Raw genomic sequence first — 21,076 nt, 5'->3', positions numbered from 1 at the left:
CATTTTGGGGCTGGTGGTAGAGTACCCTTGACTTCAGATGCTGGGAGACTTCTACCTCCAGGCCATGCAGCAGGTTCTGGGAGAGTTTTGGAGTTCATGGCCACCATGCTATAATGCACTTGTCCCAGTGTATCTCAAATCCAGTGCATGCAGGCAACTATACTTTATGTCTAGTCTTCATCTCTGAAAAGTTATTTGGTGATCTGAGATTGAAGGATATGAGGTACATCAGTGTCTCAAGGCTAATTCTTCCTATCTAAACCCCAATAATCTAAGACTAAATCCCTGCAAAATTGAGGCGCTGTTTGCTCAGAAACCATCAGGCAACCATCTTGCTATTTCTTGATAATTCTAGCTTGGGAGGAGGAGATCTGTGACATTAGGGTCCTCCCAAGGACATTGCAAGTGCTAGATAGGCAAGTGGAGGCCATAGGTGGGTGGCCTTTGCCCTGCTCTAAAAGGTGCACCAATTGGGACCCTTCCTGGAACTTGTTGCTCTGGGAACACTTACCCATGTGCTGATCCCCTCCTGGCTTAAGTAGGCAATGCACTTTACATAAGGCTGCCTCTGAAGACTGCCCAGAAGGTGTGGTTGGTAAAGGACGCAGCAGCCTGCATTCTGGCAGGTGATAGCCACCAGTCTCACATTAACAGCATTAGCTGTTAATAGGTTTCCAAGAATAATCCCAAGTGTGAGTATCAACCTAAAAAGCTAGAACAAAAATTGACAGATATGTCTGTGGTTAAAACAAAGACCCCTCTTCCAACTACAACTCATTTTGACGTACAGAGATCAGGTCAGAGAAGGACTACTTTTCAGAATAAGAATGAATTGAATGTGATCCTTTGGCACTGTGTCTCTCACAGCACGTTTCTGTACATTATTGATATGTTAAGTGTCTGCAAAAAAGAAAGGTACATTTCTACATTTCCTGTTCCAATTTGCAAGGAAATAAAATGCCAAAAAGTGAGGCCACTGAAGTTCCTTCCCCTTAAATATCTACTGGCAGGCATTCATTATGTTTCACATTTCATGTCTAAACTCATACATTAAGTTCTTCTTAAGAGTAACTTGGGGCACAGCCATTTCTCACCAAGAGGATTGTAAGAAGGGTGTAACTGTAGTTTGACATCTGCTTGAATTGTAGAAATGATGTGTAAATCATTGCCAGTGACATTATCTGCCAAATAAAGCAAACCAAGGGTGGGTTTTGAATCTGCTTTTGAGATGACCTTCTTGGCCAAATACCATTCCTCCCTGTTCTGAAAACAGTAAACTTTAGAAAGTGCCAAGTGGCAAACTGTCTCTTGAATTATCCCAGTACAACTCTTGAAAAGCCCTGCAACTAAGAGAAAGACAGTGATATTTAGCTGATGACCCTTATGGTGTCATGCAGTCAGCATCTTCTTCCACACGCAGCCTTGTCATGGCTTCATTCTTGCTATCAAGCGATTTCCAGACTAATGTATAAAGTTTGTTTTCAAGCTATCAAGCTCTTTCTGCTCACTGCTTGTTGAAATAACCCCCACTGGCAGGTGCAGTTGTTGTGTCCAACTCAAAGTGACTGTTCTCTCTTACTGAGCTTAAAAGTCAGGAAGGGGGCTCAGAATCATTCCATGTCCTGGCTATTAGCCATACCCAGGGCTTTGTTCTTCAGATCCAAAGGACTGCCAGCAGCAAAATGACTTGAATATAATGTGAAGGGAAGGGAACACTTTCACAATAGTGTCAGTGGCAGTTGGCCAGCCAGATCTCATTAAAGGACAGCCTTGAATACCTCTGTTTATTTGCTTGTTCACTTGAGCATAAAATTGGACAAACGCATTGCTTAATTGGGCAAAAACAGAATGCTCCAATTTTGGGGAGGGATTATCTGTAAAAGTGCCTAATTGGATTTAACTTTTTGAGGCTTCGGCTGTTTGCATGGTAATCAACAACATTCTCTGAGCTGCACTAAAAGGCATAATGTAGATATAAAACACTTCCTTAGGCAAGAGGACTAAGATGCATTTAGTCATATAGTCCCCAAGAACCCCTCATTCTTGGTGATCATCATATTCTTGATGTATAGGCTGGAGGATGAGAGCAAAATTAACTATTATAAAGGGTTCTAATATATATTTTATTATCAGGAGCTATGTATGTTTGAGTGGCCTGTTCACAGATTATGCTGAGCTGTGGTTTAGCATAATGTGCATGAGCTGGAATCAGCTCAAATAAGATTTGAGCTTCCATATTCCTTGCTGCAGCTGGGAACTAGAGTTCAAACGCCTGAGCTTTCCATTAGTCTTACACTCAACCTTGTTGCATCAGAATGTGGGCTCCTGAATTATTGGTTAACTATGAAGCAAACCAGTTTGAGCGTAATCCCTGATTTGAAATTAGTTTGCTTTAAAATTGATCATAATGGGAGGTAAGGACATCTAGATTTAGACTCAGTGACAATCTGAATTTCAAGAAATCTGACAGCAATACGTTTGGAAAGTCCTCCTAGCCATGTTGGGGTGGGGGGAGATAGAGAGAGAGAGAGAGAATGATAGGGGAATCATCAGCCATACATCAGGGGGATAAAGGCAGTCAAAGTCTATTTGGTCTAATTCCAGATGAAACAGATTGAGTAAAACTCTGGTTTTGCATGATCTGCAAACATGACCACTAACTAGGTATCCTGTCACACTTTCCTAAATGCTTCATATCATTCTTGGAGTGACTTCATTTATGTAAAAGTCCAGCTTTGTTATATATCTCATTTCATTTTCACACACACACACACAGTGACAATTCTGTTGATTGGATTGGTAGTTTGCTGGAAGTATCTAACTGGGAGATATGCCAATTGGAAGGAATTCTGTCTGGAAGAGCTGGCCCAAGCCTCGAGGGAAACAGAAGGTTAAGTGTGTATTAATAAACCGCATTTTGGCTTATTAAGAAGAATTTGAAGAAAGAAATTGGTGGCAATTTGTTCAAGGCACAGGACCAAACATCATTCATTTGCAGCACTTCTCATTGCTGTTGAAGGCTCAGTGGTAGATGGGTGAATGCAGGGAGGTCAAGATGGCAGTCCTAACCACGTGATTGAAGCCCCATTTTTTTTTTTTGCATGCATTCTGTATCATACATGTCAAAAAAGTGCAGGGCTTCAATCATGGGACCACTATTTTGACTTTTCTAACTCCCCTCCCCTGCAGTTGCCTCTGTGTGGGTGGAGAAGATACTTTAGAGGTCATCTAATCCAATCCCCTGATCAATACAAGATCCACTAGAGCATCTATGAAGATGACCATCCAGCCTCTCTTTGAAAATTCACCACTTCTTGTTCTGCCAGCTGACAGCTTATATAGTCAGAAAATTCCTTTTGGTGTCCAGCCTAGACTTAATTCCCCTGGGGCAAAAGAGAATAAATCTACCCCCTCTTCTGTGGGGCAACTTTTCAGATATTTATTTTTTCTGAAGACTAAACATATCCAGATCCTTCAACTATCACATTCCAAACCCCTTTATGACCTTGGTAGCTCTCTGCACTTGTCACTGTCCCTTTTGAACTGTGGTGGTGCCCAGAACTGGACACCTGGCTAGGACACACTTTGTTGTTTATTCATTCAATCACTTCCGACTCTTCGTGACTTCATGGACCAGCCCATGCCAGAGCTTCCTGTCAGTCATCGCCACCCCCAGCTCCCCCAAGGTTGAGTCCATCACCTCTAGAATATCATCCACCCATCTTGCCCTTGGTCGGCCCCTCTTCCTTTTGCCCTCCACTCTCCTTAGCATCAGCATCTTCTCCAGGGTGTCCTGTCTTCTCATGATGTGGCCAAAGTATTTCAGTTTTACCTTTAATATCATTCCCTCAAGTGAGCAGTCTGGCTTGATTTCTTGGAGGATGGACTGGTTTGATCTTCTGGCAGTCCAAGGCACTCTCAGAATTTTCCTCCAACACCACAGTTCAAAAGCATCGATCTTCCTTCTCTCAGCCTTCCTTATGGTCCAGCTCTCGCAGCCATATGTTACTACGGGGAACACCATTGCTTTAACTATGCGGACCTTTGTTGTCAGTGTGATGTCTCTGCTCTTATTTTATTGAGATTTGCCATTGCTCTCCTCCCAAGGATTAAATGTCTTCTGATTTCCTGGCTACAGTCAGCGTCTGCAGTAATCTTTGCGAGTGGAACAGTTACTTCTTGTGATCTGGAGTCTGCATTGCTCTTAATGCATCTTTAGATAACTCCCATTTTTCCTTTTAATTAGACTGGCTGACTATCTCTTTCCTGACCCAATTGATGGTGTTGGCATTAATAGCTTTAAACTCTGCATGATTTTTGGAGATCCCTAAAGACTTTTCTCTTAGTGGTCTGCACTTGGACAATTTTATGGAACTGCATGTTTTGAATTTTTGTGTGTGGCCTATTAACATTAACACTTTTAATCTTTATATGTTTCACAACTTGAATGTTCATTGTTGTATGTATTATATGCCACTTTGCAAGGTAGAGACCCTGAAAGTGCACAGTCTAATAAAACAAGTACAATAAAAATCCTAAGCGATGATGCTCAAGTGAAAACAGAGTGACCAATTTTTCTCCAAATCTGCTTGTGTGTATGCTACTCTTTGAGGGGTAAGGTACACAGGCACTTGTTATTTATACAGAACAATGTTGGAGTCCCTTTCCACCTAATAATTCAACGGTAAATTCTCCCAGTTTATTTTAACAGGTTACTGGTTAGTCTTTGATGTCCCTATGTAGAAAACTTAGCACATGAGACTAATGAGTAAGTACACCACTTTGCCATTTCAAGCCGCAGCCTGTGGATTTTAAATATACTGCCAAAGAGGGACTTAGCCTGTTTAATAAATATTCTTCTTCAGGAAGTCTGTAGTAAAAATCAGCACAGTGACCTGATACAAGCAATAAACCTGCATACACACTCACACTTTCTTTGGGATGGTAGGAAAATGTATATTTTAAAATTAATGTTTTGGGGAGAGAAATGTTGGCAACAGTTGGGACCACCTTGCACCAATATGCAATGAGTTCATTTGTTTCCTTCAGTGCAGAACTTTGAACTCCTTCTTTGAAGATTGCAGATACAGCCCACACTTTGTTTTGGAGGTGCAGGCAATAACTCTCAACAGGATATCGGTTTTTTTTTTTCTTCCCTCATCACAGGGAACCTTTATGAACATAAACGCAAAGTCAGGAGCAAGAAAGTAGAAAGCCTATCGAGATGCAATGGAAAGAAATATGGAACTTGCAATTCTATATTCAGTAATGTGAAATCTTTCTCCTGAAAAGAGCATGCCAGTTCAATTCCCTAAAGAATCATAGCTTCTCCAATCATTGAAAACAAAAGCATCATAACCGTGTTTCCTCCCCCACCCCCGCAGTCTTTAGATAGAAAATGAAATCAGTCAGTACTGAGATGAACATTTGATAAAAGGTGAAGTTTTTTAAATTAAGGCTGTTGAGAAGCCAGTCCTCTTCCATGGCAACAGATGATGTGATATAATTATATTGTCTTGCCTTCTTAAGCAGAGTTCTGTAAAGTACAGCAGAAGCAGAAAACTCATGCAATGCTGTATCGTGTTATTGGAATAGTGTTAGAATGTTAGAAGTAGAGGTCATCATGGTGAAGGACAATGCAATCAGTATGTTGGTGTTGGACGGCCTTAGTTGTTAGGACATTTCTCCCAGTGTTCCTGTTGGTTCTGTGGTACTTCCTGGAGCAGTACCAAAACAGAAACCAAAACCAACTGTAATGCTGGTGGTTTTATGGCAAAATTGGTGAGGAGGGATTGGATAGTGATATCTTATCTCCTTTGCTTGGGTGCAAGGTACATAAAACTTTATATTCCTATGTAATGGTTGAATATGTAATACAGAAGTAAGCAAGCATTTATTTTGGTCACTAAAAGGTTATACTTGGACAGTGTTTCCCAACCCTGGGTAAATTACCCAAAACTGCATAAAAGTGGTTTTTCTTTGGGTAATAACACACAAACCCATTACCCAATCACAACAGGGACATTTAAATTGATTTAAAGTGTTTTACCTACATTGGGTAAAAAGGACTTTCTGATAAGTGGTTTTGGGTAATGAAGGAAAAAGTTTGGGAAGCACCGTACTTGGGTATACTGTGTTTTGCCTTGTCCTTGGTGGGACACCTGTGTAGAATGGGATGGTCTTTCTCACTGTCAGTCTAAAAACCTTGGGAACCAGAGTGAAATGATCTCATTGCCACCTGACATAAATACATACGCCCCATCCTCCCTTCTTTATCATGGCATTTCCCACATTAGTTGTGGTACGGTTTGTCGATCTTGGCAATCATGGACAGAGTCATATGCCATTTAAACAATATTTTGAACCAATTTTCTGTAAACTTTATTTTTTCCACTCTTATGACTTCTTTGAAGTGTAGCATCCATTTTATAAAGTAGTTTTTGATTTTGATTTCCCCATGTTATAGTAACAATTTATAGATTCATCCTAATAAATTAACCTGGTTTCAAATTCTGTCATTTTTCTCAAGATCTTTCCTTCTTCTTTGAGACTGCTTTTTATTTTTCCAGTTATTTGCAAATGGATTTACTATGGTAGGTTCCTATCTTTATTAAGCAATTCTTGACATGTCTTTAGTCTATTTCTTGAGTCCAAAGGTATCATGTTGGCATATGTGATCAGATCTGTCTTACTATAATTGTTCTTGAAGTAAAAAAAAAAACTTTTGAAGGAGGTGCTAGTGGTGAAATTGTTGGACTTCTCCTTCCTTTCAAGGGATTCCAAATTTTTAATAAACCTTTTCTTATAATATGTACCTTCAGATTCTTGTCTTCTTTTATTTCTTCATACCACAGATATCTGCGAAATCCACTGGCTAAGTCTGCTTCTCCTATAGTTGTTATTCTGCTGTTAGAAAATTCTATCCATCCTGTTTGATAGATAGTTTGCTCTTTAATAGTGTCTACAATTAGGAAAAGCTAATCTACCTCTCTCTTATTAAGTTTTTATGGTTTTAATAATTTTAATAGTTTTTATTATTCTCAATGTTTTTAATTTTGTTGTTGTTGTTATATCTTTGGTTATTTGTTGTATTTTTATGTTTTTAACTTTGTAAGCTGCCCAGAGTCACATATGTGAGATGGGCAGCTATATAAATTGAACAAATAAATAAATATACTTGGACACTGCTAACATCTCTCTCCTTAATCATATATTTTACATATCAGTTCTTCTTATTGTTCCATGTAGGGCCTGTTTTCCAGAACTCTCATTAGCCTGGTTATCCTGCTCTAAACAAAATAAAAGGAAGAAAAAGGAGGAGGCGATGTGAGACCATACATTTTGGCAACAGCTATATTATAGCTGTACATGTCTGAGTGAGATTAAGGAGATATACTCCAGTTATTTCCCAAAATCTCAGCAAGAGACTTCTCTGATTAGCCCTACTGAAATATGCTTTTCCTAGAGGTGACAATGGATGAGCATGCAAGCATATTGAACGAATGCTATATGAATGCACAATGTGACTTGAGAAAAATAATTGAACTTTAGCCATTTCATAATTTATAGCAACTTCAATGTATATATAGCTCAGGATCCATTACACTTCAAAGTGGGCATACTCCTTATGGGGATTTTCCTGATGTTCGCTAGACAAATCACTTATATTCTTTAATCCAGCCTTTCTCAACCTTTTGACCCTGGAGGAACCCTTGAAATATTTTTCAGGTCTTGGGGAACCCCTGCACATTCAGGCTCAAATATAGGCCAGAAGTTACAAAATCATTATATTAGTTTCATGTGTAGGCCTGTATAAACACTGCATTAACAGTGTTCTTAAACTAAAAATAAAGAATGAAACTTATCTCTTGAATGTGAAGTTGCCCAAATTTGAACTAATTTTTTAAATAAATTGTAATCTCCCAGGGAACCCCTAGTGACCTCTCATGGAACCCTAGGGTTCCACAAAACCCTGGTTGAGAAACCCTGGTTTAATCTATGACTGATATAAACAATTGTACTTAACTATTTTTTAAAATAATAAGAATGACATATGAGCAATTATGTTTATACAGAGTTTTTTTTCCTAAGAAGTGTAAAATTAGCAACCAGCAATATAAAATTCCAACTGAAGCGAATATTTGTAGCTCAGGGTTGTACAGCCCAATCAAAGAATGCCCAAGGAGAGAACAACACCCCTACCAACACAAGCAGGGCAAGCCATGGTATATAAACTGAGAGCAAGGCCCACTCCCTCTTCACACTGAAGATGTTGCCTAGTCTGGCAATGAAACATCTGCAAGAAAACAACAAGGCTCAGGGAGCACCAAGGACTCCACAATATAAAATTCCTTTCTGAAGAATAATTGGTTTTCCAGCTTTTGATATAGAAGTTCTCTGCAGGAAAACTATTAAAGATGTGAAACAAACATTCTCCTAATACAGCAGGGATAGTAAGAATATAAATCCACATGGTTCTATCTGGGCATTCCTCAATAACCAGGTGGCCGTGAGGATGATCAGAGACCTGAAACTAAGTCTTGTGGGGAAAGATTGGGGAAGAGATATGTTTGACCTTCAGAAAAGATTACTGGGGGTGGGGTTGCGGGTTGGGGATTGGATTGCACTTTGTTAGTTCCCAGAGGGCTATCACACCAAAGAAGAAATTCAGTATCTGTTTGATATCATCCCAGAGAGCAGGCTATGCAGTAATGATCTTAAGTTATAGGAAGGCAGATTCCAGTTGAATGTTAGGAAAAACATCTCCCCAGTAAGAGTGGTAGTTTGGGAACCAGTGACCAAGGGAAGTGGCAGGCTCCCCTGCATTAGATGTGGAATCTAGATGGCTATCTATCAGGGTTTGGATTCCAGCAGCAAGCAGAGAGTTAGAGCTATGAGTCTATGGTTAAAATGAATGTGAATAAACATCATTTTCAGTTATTGTTCTTGTTTTTGCTTTGTTCCAGATGTGGGTGCACTGCCAAGATAGGACAGGTGATCAGGATGCTAGCAACTGAACTGAAATAGACATTCTGTTTTCAGAGTCAGAGAAACTGTTCACATCAACTCTGGCATTTATATGAGTCTTAAATACCGCTCCAAATTTGAACAAAACAACCTTGCTGAATTATCTTGTTCCATGAGAAAAAATGAAAAAGCAAAAGGCTACAAGCTATCAGTGCCTTTATTATTCTCTACCTTCTCCTTCTCCTTCAAAGGAGATGTAGAAATTTGCAATGCCTTTGTGTTTTCAGTACAAGTCAATAATTCCAAATGATTATTTTCTGTGTAATTACCAAATGTTTTGTTTGGAGAGGCTGTTAACTGAAATACCAAAATTTTCAAATATCCAGTATCTGTAATGATTGCCTATTCTAACATACTCAGCCTCACAAGTGGGTTCTTAATGAAAACTGATTTATTGAAAGAATAGTATGCAAATACAAAGAAAGCTGAGAATGACCAAAAGCACGCCAAATACAAACTAAAAACCCTCGCTTCAAACCCGATCCTGCCCATCGCCCCACCATAGCAACCACCCCCTCCCAGGTGTTGGTAACCGTTACACATTGGCCTGGGAAAGTAACCTTGAACACATGCCATAACCCAAACACACATTCCTCAGTAACATGAAGGAGAGTACAGCCCGGCACTGCTGAAATTCCTCTCCCAGCAAATGACAGACACGAATCTGGAAATTGACATGTGAAACGTTACGATGTACCCAGACCATTGGAATGATGAACATGACATACCGCCCCCCTTAAAGAAACTAAACTAAGGTGCAGGCTTAGCAGGATAGGCAGTATGAAAATGGGCAATTAAAAGAGGGGAGTGAACATCGCGGGCAGCAACCCACTCAGGATGAGGGAAATGTTTCCAACGAACAAGGTATTGCAGTGTAGAACGAAGCCGCCGTGAATCAAGAATTTCTTTGACTTCAAAGTGTTGCTGACCATCAATCATAATGGGTGCAGGAGGTGCAGGCTGTGGGTGCCAGCAATCTGACTGGTGGAAAGGCTTGAGCAGACTGCAATGAAAAACAGGGTGCAAACGTTTAAGATTGTGCGGCAAATCCAATTTAAATGTAACAGGATTAATTTGGTCCACAATGGGGAAAGGACCTATGAACTTGGGTGCCAATTTCTTAGAGGGTTGTGGGGACTTGATAAACTTGGTGGAGAGATAGACTTTATCCCCGACTTTGAAAGGTGGCTGCTGTGCACGCTTGGCATCCGCGTGGCGTTTGTAAGCAGCCTGGGCATCTGCCAGAGCCTGTTGAATTTTGGGCCAGGAGTCCCCCAAATGTGCTGCCCAATCTGTAGGAGACGAGGGAGGAGACATCGGTTGAGGCAGCTCAGGAATGGGAACAAAATCCCTGCCAAACACAGTACGGAAAGGGACTTGCCCAGTGCTTTGATGCACTGCATTGTTGTAGGCGACCTCAGCAAAGGGCAGGAGATCGACCCAATTGTCCTGCTGATAATTAACAAAAGCACGCAAATATTGCTCCAGTGTGGAATTAAGTGCCTCTGTAGATCCGTCAGTCTCAGGATGCGACGCAGTGGACAATGCTTGTTTAGTGCCCACCAATTTCATAAAAGCCCGCCAAAACTGGGAAGTAAATTGTGTGCCTTTGTCAGTCACCAAACGGGCGGGGCTCCCGTGGAGTCTGTACACGTGTACAAGGAAGAGGCGGGCCAGCTGTTGAGCAGAGGGAATAGAAGCGCAGGGAATGAAATGGGCTTGTTTTGAGAAATAGTCTTTTACAACCCAAATCACAGTTTTCCTCTGGCTCGGAGGTAAATCCATGATAAAATCCATAGAAATTTCCTCCCAGGGGTGAGAGGGATTGGCCACAGGTTGCAATAACCCCTGGGGCTTGCCAACCTTCCTTTTGGATCTGGCGCACACTGGGCAGGAGGCAACGTAAGTTTTGACATCACGCCTTAGCGTGGGCCACCAGAACTGGCGCCGAATCAAGTTGAGGGTTTTCACAAACCCAAAGTGACCAGCCACTTTATCATCATGGGAACGGAGCAAAATGTCCTTGCGCAAATCGTCAGGTACATAGAGGCGATCGTGCTTCCAAGCAAAGCCCCGGTCAAAAGTAACATTGTTCATATTCTCTTGCAACCAAGTGTCAGATTTCAATTTAGAGAGAAACTGTTGTTGCAAGTTAGAGGGAATTGGCAAGCTTCCTGTACGGGGTGGAAGTGAAACGTTGGGCTGCTGTGCACGAGTCTGGCTGCGAGTTACAGCTGCCATCCCCAATTGGGGTTCAGTCCATAAGGTGCCCACCACGTCAGGAGCAGAGCTTGAATCTTGGGGCAAGCAGGAAAGGGCATCAGCTAGAAAGTTTTTCTTTCCCGGAATAAACTTTAACTTGAAATCAAAACGGCTGAAGAATTGAGCCCATCTGATTTGCTTGGGGCTGAGCTTTCGAGGCGCGCTGAGCGCTTCAAGGTTCTTATGATCAGTCCAAACCTCGAAAGGGTAGGTAGCGCCCTCCAGCAAGTGGCGCCAAGTGTCTAAAGCAGCTTTAACTGCAAAAGCCTCTTTTTCCCAAACGTGCCACCGCCTTTCTGTCTCAGAAAATTTACGAGATAGGTAAGCACAGGGCTTTAGACACCCTGACTCATCTGCTTGCAGCAGGAGTGCTCCAATGGAAAAGTCAGAGGCATCCACTTGAACCACAAAAGGCTTGGTTGGATCGGGATGTTGCAGAATAGGTTCAGCAGTGAATAGCTGTTTAAGTTTGTCAAAAGCCACCTGGCATGCAGGCGTCCATTTGAGCAATGCCCCAGGGTTCTTTACCCTTCGGGTATCCCCCAACCCTTTCGTTTTGAGTAATTCAGTGAGCGGCAATGCTATCTCAGCGAACCCCTGGATAAATTGCCGATAATAGTTCGCGAACCCCAGGAAACTTTGGAGCTGCCTACGCGTACGTGGCCGCTCCCATTCCAGGATGGCTTGAATCTTAGCTGGATCCATTTCAATACCTTTGTCAGAAATTCTGTAGCCCAGATAGTCAATTTGAGACTTATGAAATGCACATTTAGATAGTTTAGCATACAGTTCAGCTTTTCTCAGTTTGCTGAGCACTTGCCTCACCAGTTTTTCATGTTCCTCCATTGTTTCAGTATAAATCAACACATCATCCAAATACACTAAGACCCCTTTGAATAAATGGTCATGCAAGACCTCATTGATCAGTTGCATAAAGACCCCAGGTGCTCCCGCCAACCCAAAAGGTAACACTTTATACTGGAAAGAGCACAGAGGGCAATTGAAAGCAGTTTTCCATTCATCCCCCTCTCATACGTGAATGCGGTAATACGCCTCCCTCAGATCTAACTTAGAGAATATTTTCCCCTTCGCCAGATGTGCTAACATGTCTTTGATTAACGGTAAGGGATATTTATTTAATATTGATACTGCATTTAATCCACGGAAATCTGTACATAGTCTCAAAGTTCCATCTTTCTTTGGTCTGAAGAGAACAGGAGCACCTACCGGGGAATTGGCCGGTTCAATAAAACCCCTAGCCAGATTTTTGTCGACAAACTCTCGAAGCATGGCCAGTTCCTTCTGGGTCATAGCATAAATTTTTGGCTTAGGCAATTGTGCATTAGGGATAAATTCTATGGCACAGTCAGTTTTGCGGTGTGGCGGCAGCTGATCCGCCTCCTTTTCGCCAAACACATCTGCAAAGTCCTGGTATTGTTCCGGCAGCCCATCTAGCGGACTGGTGAGGAAATGCGGAGTTGCTGCTGCCGCCCTCCCCACAGCGCCGTTGTCCACGTCATCCCCCTTAGGGGCTTTGTAGAACCCATCTGCAAAAGTCACCATCCTGTGCACCCAATTTATCTGTGGGTTCTGTTGGACAAACCAAGGCATCCCCAAAATGACAAACGGACCCCCCACAGGCGCCACCACAAAAGGCAGTTTCTCCCAGTGGCTGCCCATTTGCAATGCCACCATCCCTGTGGAGTGAGTCACCGGTTTCCCCCCCGCTGTAGATCCATCCAACTGGGTAAAGATCATGGGCCGTTTCAAAGGGAACGTGGGTAGCTCTAATGCAGCCACCATGTCAGGGTGCATTAAACACTGTGAACACCCTGAATCGACCATTGCCCACACTTCAACAGTTCGTGTACGGGACCCCGATTTCACCTTCACTGTCAGCGTAGGGAAATTTCCACTCACCGAAGCGTGGTTGCACCCTTCCTCTACCACCTGCCCAGTGGCGCCTCTTAGGGCAGGTGGCTGGCGTTTCCCGCTGGCTGAGACGGCTCGATCTCCCCTTCGTCCCCATAGAAAGGAACGCTCTCAGCCTCGGTTTCAGCCATCGCTGCCTTCATCTTCCTGGGCACGGAGGGGGATTTCCCTGACGGCTTTGCTGGACGCTCCTCGGTCTTCCTCTGTGGGCATGCCGCTGCTCGGTGCCCCTCTTTCCCACATCGCAGGCATTGCCCTTTCGCAAAACAGCTCTCCTTTTTTTTTTTTTCTTAATGAAAACTGATTTATTGAAAGAATAGTGTGCAAATACAAATAAAGCTGAGAATGACCAAAAGCGGGCCAAATACAAACTAAAAACCCTCGCTTCAAACCTGATCCCGCCCCTCGCCCCACCATAGCAACCACCCCCTCCCAGGTGTTGGTAACCGTTACACATTGGCCTGGGAAAGTAACCTTGAACACATGCCATAACCCAAACACACATTCCTTAGTAACATGAAGGAGAGTACAGCCCGGCACTGCTGAAATTCCTCTCCCAGCAAATGACAGACACGAATCTGGATATTGACATGTGAAACGTTACGAGGTACCAAAATGATAGAACATGCACCATGACATCACAATCCACTTGTGCTTTCACACATGTGCTGCAATATTGGATGCAAGTACTGTGACACTCCCCCCCCCCCCCAAATATTGAAATCTGGAGCAAAAAAAGGTTTCTCATTTCATTTCTTTCCCTTGCTCCAGCTAGATTTCTACCCTACATTCTTCTCCTTTCATCATTTGCTTCTATTATATGAATTTGATTCCTGAACAAAGGAAAGAAATTGAAAAGAAGAAATTGGGTGCCCAATTTTATATACAGTATAGGATATTTTATTCTCATTTCTTAATGGTGATTTCTCTAATCTGGTGTGTGGTTCCATGAAAAACTGGTTCACCTCGAGCAGAGGAACTCCAGCTGGCAGCAGAGGGCTTTAATAATCTGATTATTATACACACCTGAGAAGTTTGCAACTGTTGCTTTTCACTGAAAGAAACGGTATGTGTAGAAGGAAGGAAAAATGTCAATTTCATGTATGCTTTTAAAAAGATTGTAGTGTAGTATTCAATATTCTTAAGAATTATAGACCTAGCAATAGAGCCCTTTTTTTCCCAAGGCTTGCTTGAAACAAAATGGTCTTTGGATCAGTGACTTTTTATATCTATTCTTTGCTAAGATACTTGTGAAAAACCTCCATCTTTGCCATGAATTTCAAGGGGGACCCTGTTGGTATTTGTTTTGTTTCTGCCTGGAGTAAGATTACCATGGTAACAAATCACTTTGGCAGGGTGAGAAGGTCAGACTTAATTGTCCTCAGGTTGGGGTGTGAAAAGGATGACCATACAAGATAAAGCTGCTGATTGCCTGGTGGGAACTTGTCACAAGAAGGTTTCACTTTGTTTTTGCAGCCTCCCTTCCAGCAGCCTCTTCTCCAGCTCTGTGCGTGTGAAAGTATGAGCTTGTAAAATATGAGCTTGTAAAGCTTTTGTGCCTATCCAGGGATCTGGATATGGAAACTGTTTATGTTTTATGCTTTTTATAAATACACTTATTTTTATAGAAATGCCTGGTGTGTTTTTTCTGATCTCTTGGGCCAAACGCTTTTTAGCACTCTGAACAGACCCAATTACACAGTGTAAATATAGATGCATATAGTTACAAAAATCTACTTATTGATTAATTATTTTCAATAAGGATTATCAAGTGAAGTCCTTGGTGCTCTTCAGTTGCACTGAAGATGTTGCCTAGCCTGGCAATGAAATGTCTGCAAGAAAACAGCAAGGCTCAGAGAGCACCAAGGACTCCACAGTTCAACCCTGAGCTACAAATATTCACTTTGATCAATCTTGAGTGAGGCTAATGTAACTATGGAAAAGAATTTGAACTGATATATGGGCAATGTTTATAGGCAAGCAAGGAAACAAATTGTCAACAGATCAATGGGTTTTCCATTCTAGCTCCATGGTTTCTGGGGATGATATTGTTCAATGCCTGTGGAAGACCCCAGATTAGGAGCAGCTCAATCTTCCTTGTTCAGTTCACTACAGATTCAAATTTATTACTAACTCAAACTCTTGGATAGGTCAGGTCAAACCCAACTGAATGACAGACTTTATAACCTGACTTCACTGACCTCCTTTTGTATTCATACAAGGTCTTGGAGACTTACAGTACTGTAGTTCAAATAAGTCTATAGCTAATCAGCCCTATTCTCAGTGGATGACCAGGTACAGTAAGTTGAAAAGAATTATAGTTCTTACTAGAATCTGGCCACAAGGTGGAGCACCCTTTATAGCTAGATCTGCTGCTGCTGCACATTCACAGCTTATATATCTGAAAAGGAAAATCCAAATAATTGCTCTCCTGTCAATAGCTGTGAACTTCCTGGTTGCACATGGTTAGCTATTTTGACATGGACAACACTGAAGAAAATAAGTATCTGGAGCTTCTGGTGTTCTTATGGAGAGGATGTAGAAGGAAGGCTTTTGTAATGCATGTAAGTGTTCTGGCCAATTGAGAATTTAAATTTAGATCACAAAATTATTGATTAAAATAGGAACCACTGTAGACAATGTGTGAAATGCTCTGCCATAATTTGAATTCCTGTTTTGAATTGCTGTGTGCTCAGTGTTGTGGAAGGAGAGGTGGATGTCATAAGAATCAACCTTGAAGTAGCATTACAACTTGGTATTTTCTCTTAGACTGATGTAAGATCCCTTTATTCCATCACAGTGCAATTTCTTTCTTTTTAGACATAACTCAATAACATTAATTAGGTTTAGAGTCTCCTTGGGCTTGGAACATGAATATATGTGATTGTCTCTAGAAGCTTTCCTGGTGCAATTGTTTGAATGATGAATGAAAAGAGTTCATGAATAGTTAGTATTTTCAGAACATTCTCTACGATGCAGAATGGCTTCCATTATGTTGAAGTATTTGTGCTAACTATCTATGCCTTAGAGACAGGACTGGCTTTCAGCCTTAGAAGAACTGCCAACCTTATGATATTCCATGCTGGAGCTCAACCTCAGCCTCTTCACTCTCATTTGTCAACTACACTGAGAAACCACAGGGCAGAAATAGTGACAGATGAAATGTGGTATTGATGAGCTGGATAATGCATGCGTAGAAGAAGGGGAGAGAGGAAATGATCTATTGGATGCTGAGATTGGCAGACACAATGGAGTAGATGATACCCTGTTGTGTGATAAAGCTGTCTGCTCCATAATGCTATACAGCCCTAACAAATGCTGCGTGCATAATAGCTTTAAAAGGACTCTTGTTGCATCAGAGAATGACATGCTAGATTTGTGCACAATAACACAGAGTTTGGCAGTTTTCGCTCCTTAAATGCATTCCCTGGTAGAGCGGCTCCTTTCCAATCCCCTGCATTTAATTCAAATATCACACTTCCAAAGAAACGCTTGCCAGTTCCCACAATGATGCTGTCGTGTAAGCGGTGCCTCATTTCTCCAGCGTGACTGCTTCTTCCTAGCAAGTCAGAAGAAGCTATCAGGCTTTTTACACCTTTTTAAAAAATTTGAAGCTCCCCCTCCCCCCAGCTATAGTTCACATTAACCTAATTAACATCATTTTATTTATTGATTTATCAAGTTGCTATCACTGCCCATCTCCCCCCTAAGGAGGGACTCTGGGCAGTTATCATGAGGAGTCCAGACGTTTTGCATGATTAGACCGCAGATCCCATTTTTCAGAATTTTCTTTTTGTCTTCTCTCTTATTTTCTTACATCCTACAGGCATTTGTAAATGCCATGGACCAAGACATAATTAGGGATCGTCCAGTGAAACATGTTTTGGGGATACTGTTCATTTGTACCGGGTTGCTTCTTCGTTTCTAGGCTCAAATCAGGGCCACTGGTGTCTTACATTTCTGTGTTCCACACTCTCCCCCTGTCCCATTTACAGTACTGCGCTCTTGCACTACTTCTCTGCCCTGTTTACAACATGAAGGGGGATTACAATTGCGGGGCTTATCCATCATTGTCCCATAGCCAAATATTCTCTTTTGCGAGGTCACTTCACTGTCCTCTGCTGTAGGATAAAGCCACAGATCTCTAGAAGAACCTTGGAGAATCAGAGCTGCCGGTGATTTTTCTGACTCTGTCCCATGATTTCCTATGGCGGTTGCCACTTAACGCCAGATTAGACCCATCTCTGGTCTGAGCTAGCAGGAAGTTCATGTAAATATGAAAAAGCAAGAGAGAGGATGAGAGTGAGAAAACAAAAAAAGAGAGAAAAAGGAAAGTAGCCCCAGGGAATTATATAACTGGGAGGACATGAGAGCAAATAATAAAACGCTTACCCACACAAGAAGGCACAAATCACATATTTCACAAGGCAGCCTCATGCTCCAATTTCACAAATCTGTTTTTGTCAAGAGTGAGAGTTGTTGATGTGTGCAGTGTTTGGTACACATTTTGCTGGAGTTCTGCTTACATTCAGGCACATGCGTTTGATTCATCACCACTAAAATAAATCAGGAAGGTTACCAGGGCCAGGGGGCAGCTGTTTCTCCTCCAGCGGCATTGCATGTTCCAGATAGCACTGCTAACCGGTCCTGGAACCCTTAGCAGGGTGGCCTGATCTGCTAAAAGCTTCCAGTTTTAATCTCTCTGTCTTTCTAATCGAGGAAAGCCAAGACATGGTCACATTTCTTAGCCTTCTGACTTTGAACTGACCTAGCGGTGCGTTCACTTAGCTGATGGTTTGACCTCCCAGATCCTCAGAAACATTTTCACACTGTTGTGTGTGGACTCCTTGCCACCTCTCTCTCCCTTGCCCCACCACTAATGATCAATACTCTATGAACCAAGCAGCTGCTGCGCCACAAAAATAGGCGCCCAAACAGCAGCAGCAGCAGCAGCAGCAGCAGCACACACAGCGCCATCACGGCTTTGCTGTGCTTGTTTTCCCAAGGAGGGCAGAAGGACTCAGTTCCTCAACTTGAAAAAATAGTAAAATAGTAGAGCTTCACTTCCCTGGGAAAGGGAAAAAGAGATGAGGAGCTGGGAGGCGGGATAAACTAACTTGATTCCTTGGATATTGTGTAAAAATTGCGTTTTATTTTGCACTTTATATATTAATTACTTTGTTATGTATAGTTATTTCGCTGTCCTTACTATTTGCGCTGCAATCTGTTAATTCTATAAGATCAGTTTTCCACCTAGGGTGAACAGGAAATTCTTTACTTTTATATCTAGAGCATTCATCATTGTTGCACACTGGATGTTGATTGTCATATTTCTATTATAAGTATTTTTTTTTTCACATACACAGCGTGTTTCTTTCTTGTCCTTTGGTGCCAGTTGTGATTTGGGATGACTGTGCTTATGAACTTACTCAGCTTTCCTTTGCTTTACAGACTTGTGAAGGTCATAAATGTGAGGACTGGTTGCAAAGTTACTTCTTCATCACCATCATAACTGCAAGTGGTCACTGTGCAAGGCAGTTGCTAAACAAGACCTACCTGTACAGTATGTAAGAAAATATGCTTGTCTACTGTAATAACCTTTTGAGTAGAAAGACTTTTGGGATGAACGTCTAACCACGGCATCACTATCCAGTCTTTCACCTATCTTTCTGACACATTTAGTCTGTTGGGAGCTACTTCAACCCACCTGCTCTGGAAACTTTACATCATCTCATTGACATGCATGAAGCTAATTATCCTTAGGGGAAAATCTGCATACTTTGTGGATGGCTCTTTGTAGACTTATTATGTCTTCTCATTTGTTTTCCTTTGCTCTGCACAATTATGTATGCAAATTCAATCTTGCATTATGCTTCTATGCACACAGCTCAGTAAAATTCCAAGTGCTTCTAAGTCAGAGTCTGCACAATTGGGAAAATGGGCACTGTCTCCATGACAAATCAAGCTCCCCTCTCTGGATTCACTTCAGACTTTTATATCTGTATATTCTTGAGCTGCCAGGAAGTGTGTGAGCAGTCATGAAACCTCCATTAATGTCCAAATGTCTGAGATTGCTGGAAAATATAGACCTTAATAACCTTTCAAATGATATGCTGATTTTGCATAATTTAGTCTGGATTGATTAACTGCAGAGCTTCTGAGATTTTATTGAAGTTTGTCATGTAACTGAGCCCTCCTTCACCGCCATGTGAAGGAGGCTGCAGACAGCTCTGCGTGGTTCTGATCTGCAGCATATTATGCCATGGACTTTCCCTTTACGTGCCTGCTGACCCTTTTAATGGGGGGTGGCAGGCTGAATGCTGGGAACTTCTACATGCAAAGCATGTTATTGAGTTACTTTTGTTTACGGCAGGATATAAATCCCACCATGGTTCATAATCCCAAGAACAAACCCAGATATCACAAAGCTCCAGCAGACACACAAACAGGACGCAGGGACTTCACATTCTTTGGCCAGTGGTGCAGCAGGATTATTCTCACCAGTCCTGACATTCTAAAACTAGCACAATGTTCTTCTAGAAGTGAAAGGATCAGTTCACAAGTTTCTGTGCCTGAGTGCATTTCTAGGTGCTAATCTGTAATCGGCCTTGAGTCTTTGCTTTCTTGTTTCAAGGAATGAAAGGCTAATTAAATGGCACAGATAAATGACTCTGGACAGTTGCTGCTTGCTCTTGGGTTGAATGCCGCCTCTTGTTTCGTGCAAGCTCTGTCACATTCTTTGCTAATTGTCTGGAGGAGCTGTACTGCAAACCTGCACCACTAATGGCAAGGTTTTGCAATGCAGATTGTTTACTTTGACACTTGTACATGATGGATTGAGAGTGAGGATGGCAGGTGGCCAGCTTCTCCTCCTTCATGTCACCTGCTTCTGAGACATCTTTCAGGTTCTGTGAAAAAAGAAGCAAAAAGCAAACATTTAAGGACAGGCCTGAGCTTGTACTTGTTCATGGCAGAAATCTCCGCCATCCAGAGTTGGAACAAAGGAAGCCAACTTATTCTGGGCCCATACAATACATCCAGGAGATAGCTGATAGACATGCTCTTCTCACAAAGAACCAACGTTATTTGAGACTACACATTTTAATGCTGTTTTATCTTCAGATGCTACTCATCATCCAGGAGTAGACAACCTACTGGCAGTACATCTGGACTTTTCAGAGCATGTGGTGGCTGTATTCTCAGTATGACTAGTACCAATCACCAGAAGTGGACCCTTTGGGACCCTTTGCAGAGTTCAAAAACATATATAATGCCATATTATGACATCTTTTGATTTAGTTTGCATTAATTTGTATTATTAGATGAATGAAGTTGACATCAAACCCGATAGGCACTTAGGGAGGAGTCTGGGGCCCTTTGTTGCCTCCAGGTATCACACTACCTGCCTCTTTCCTGATCAGTAGGAAGCCATGCTTTTCTAACTTCAGAGCAGCTGAGTTAAAAGTTGCACGTGGGGAGAGATATAAAGAATTACTTCTCAATTTGTATGGAAAGTCACACGGCCACTGGGATCAGTTTCTGATGGTAAGTAAGCCAGGAGGCTGAGGTTAAGTCCTGACATTGCAGCACCACCATCAATGCAATAGTCTCTACTATGGGTAGGCAAAATATTGAAATGTTCTAACCCCAGAAAGTTTGTTTGTTTGTTTGTTTATTCAATTTGTCCCCACCCATCTCCTCCCATCGGGGGACTCTGGGTGGTTCCATTCTGGTTGGAACAGATGTTTGGAGTTGGAACATCTTGCACACTTTTAGAAAGTATTTTGTCCCCTTGAATGGCCCTGAATAAAGCAAGGTAGGTCTTATGCTCAGGGTGTGTTCTCATACTGATTAT

The sequence above is a fragment of the Candoia aspera genome, chromosome 2 (assembly GCF_035149785.1).
Source record: "Candoia aspera isolate rCanAsp1 chromosome 2, rCanAsp1.hap2, whole genome shotgun sequence".
Taxonomy (NCBI): Eukaryota; Metazoa; Chordata; class Lepidosauria; order Squamata; family Boidae; genus Candoia; species Candoia aspera.
Note: the sequence above shows the minus strand (reverse complement) of the source record.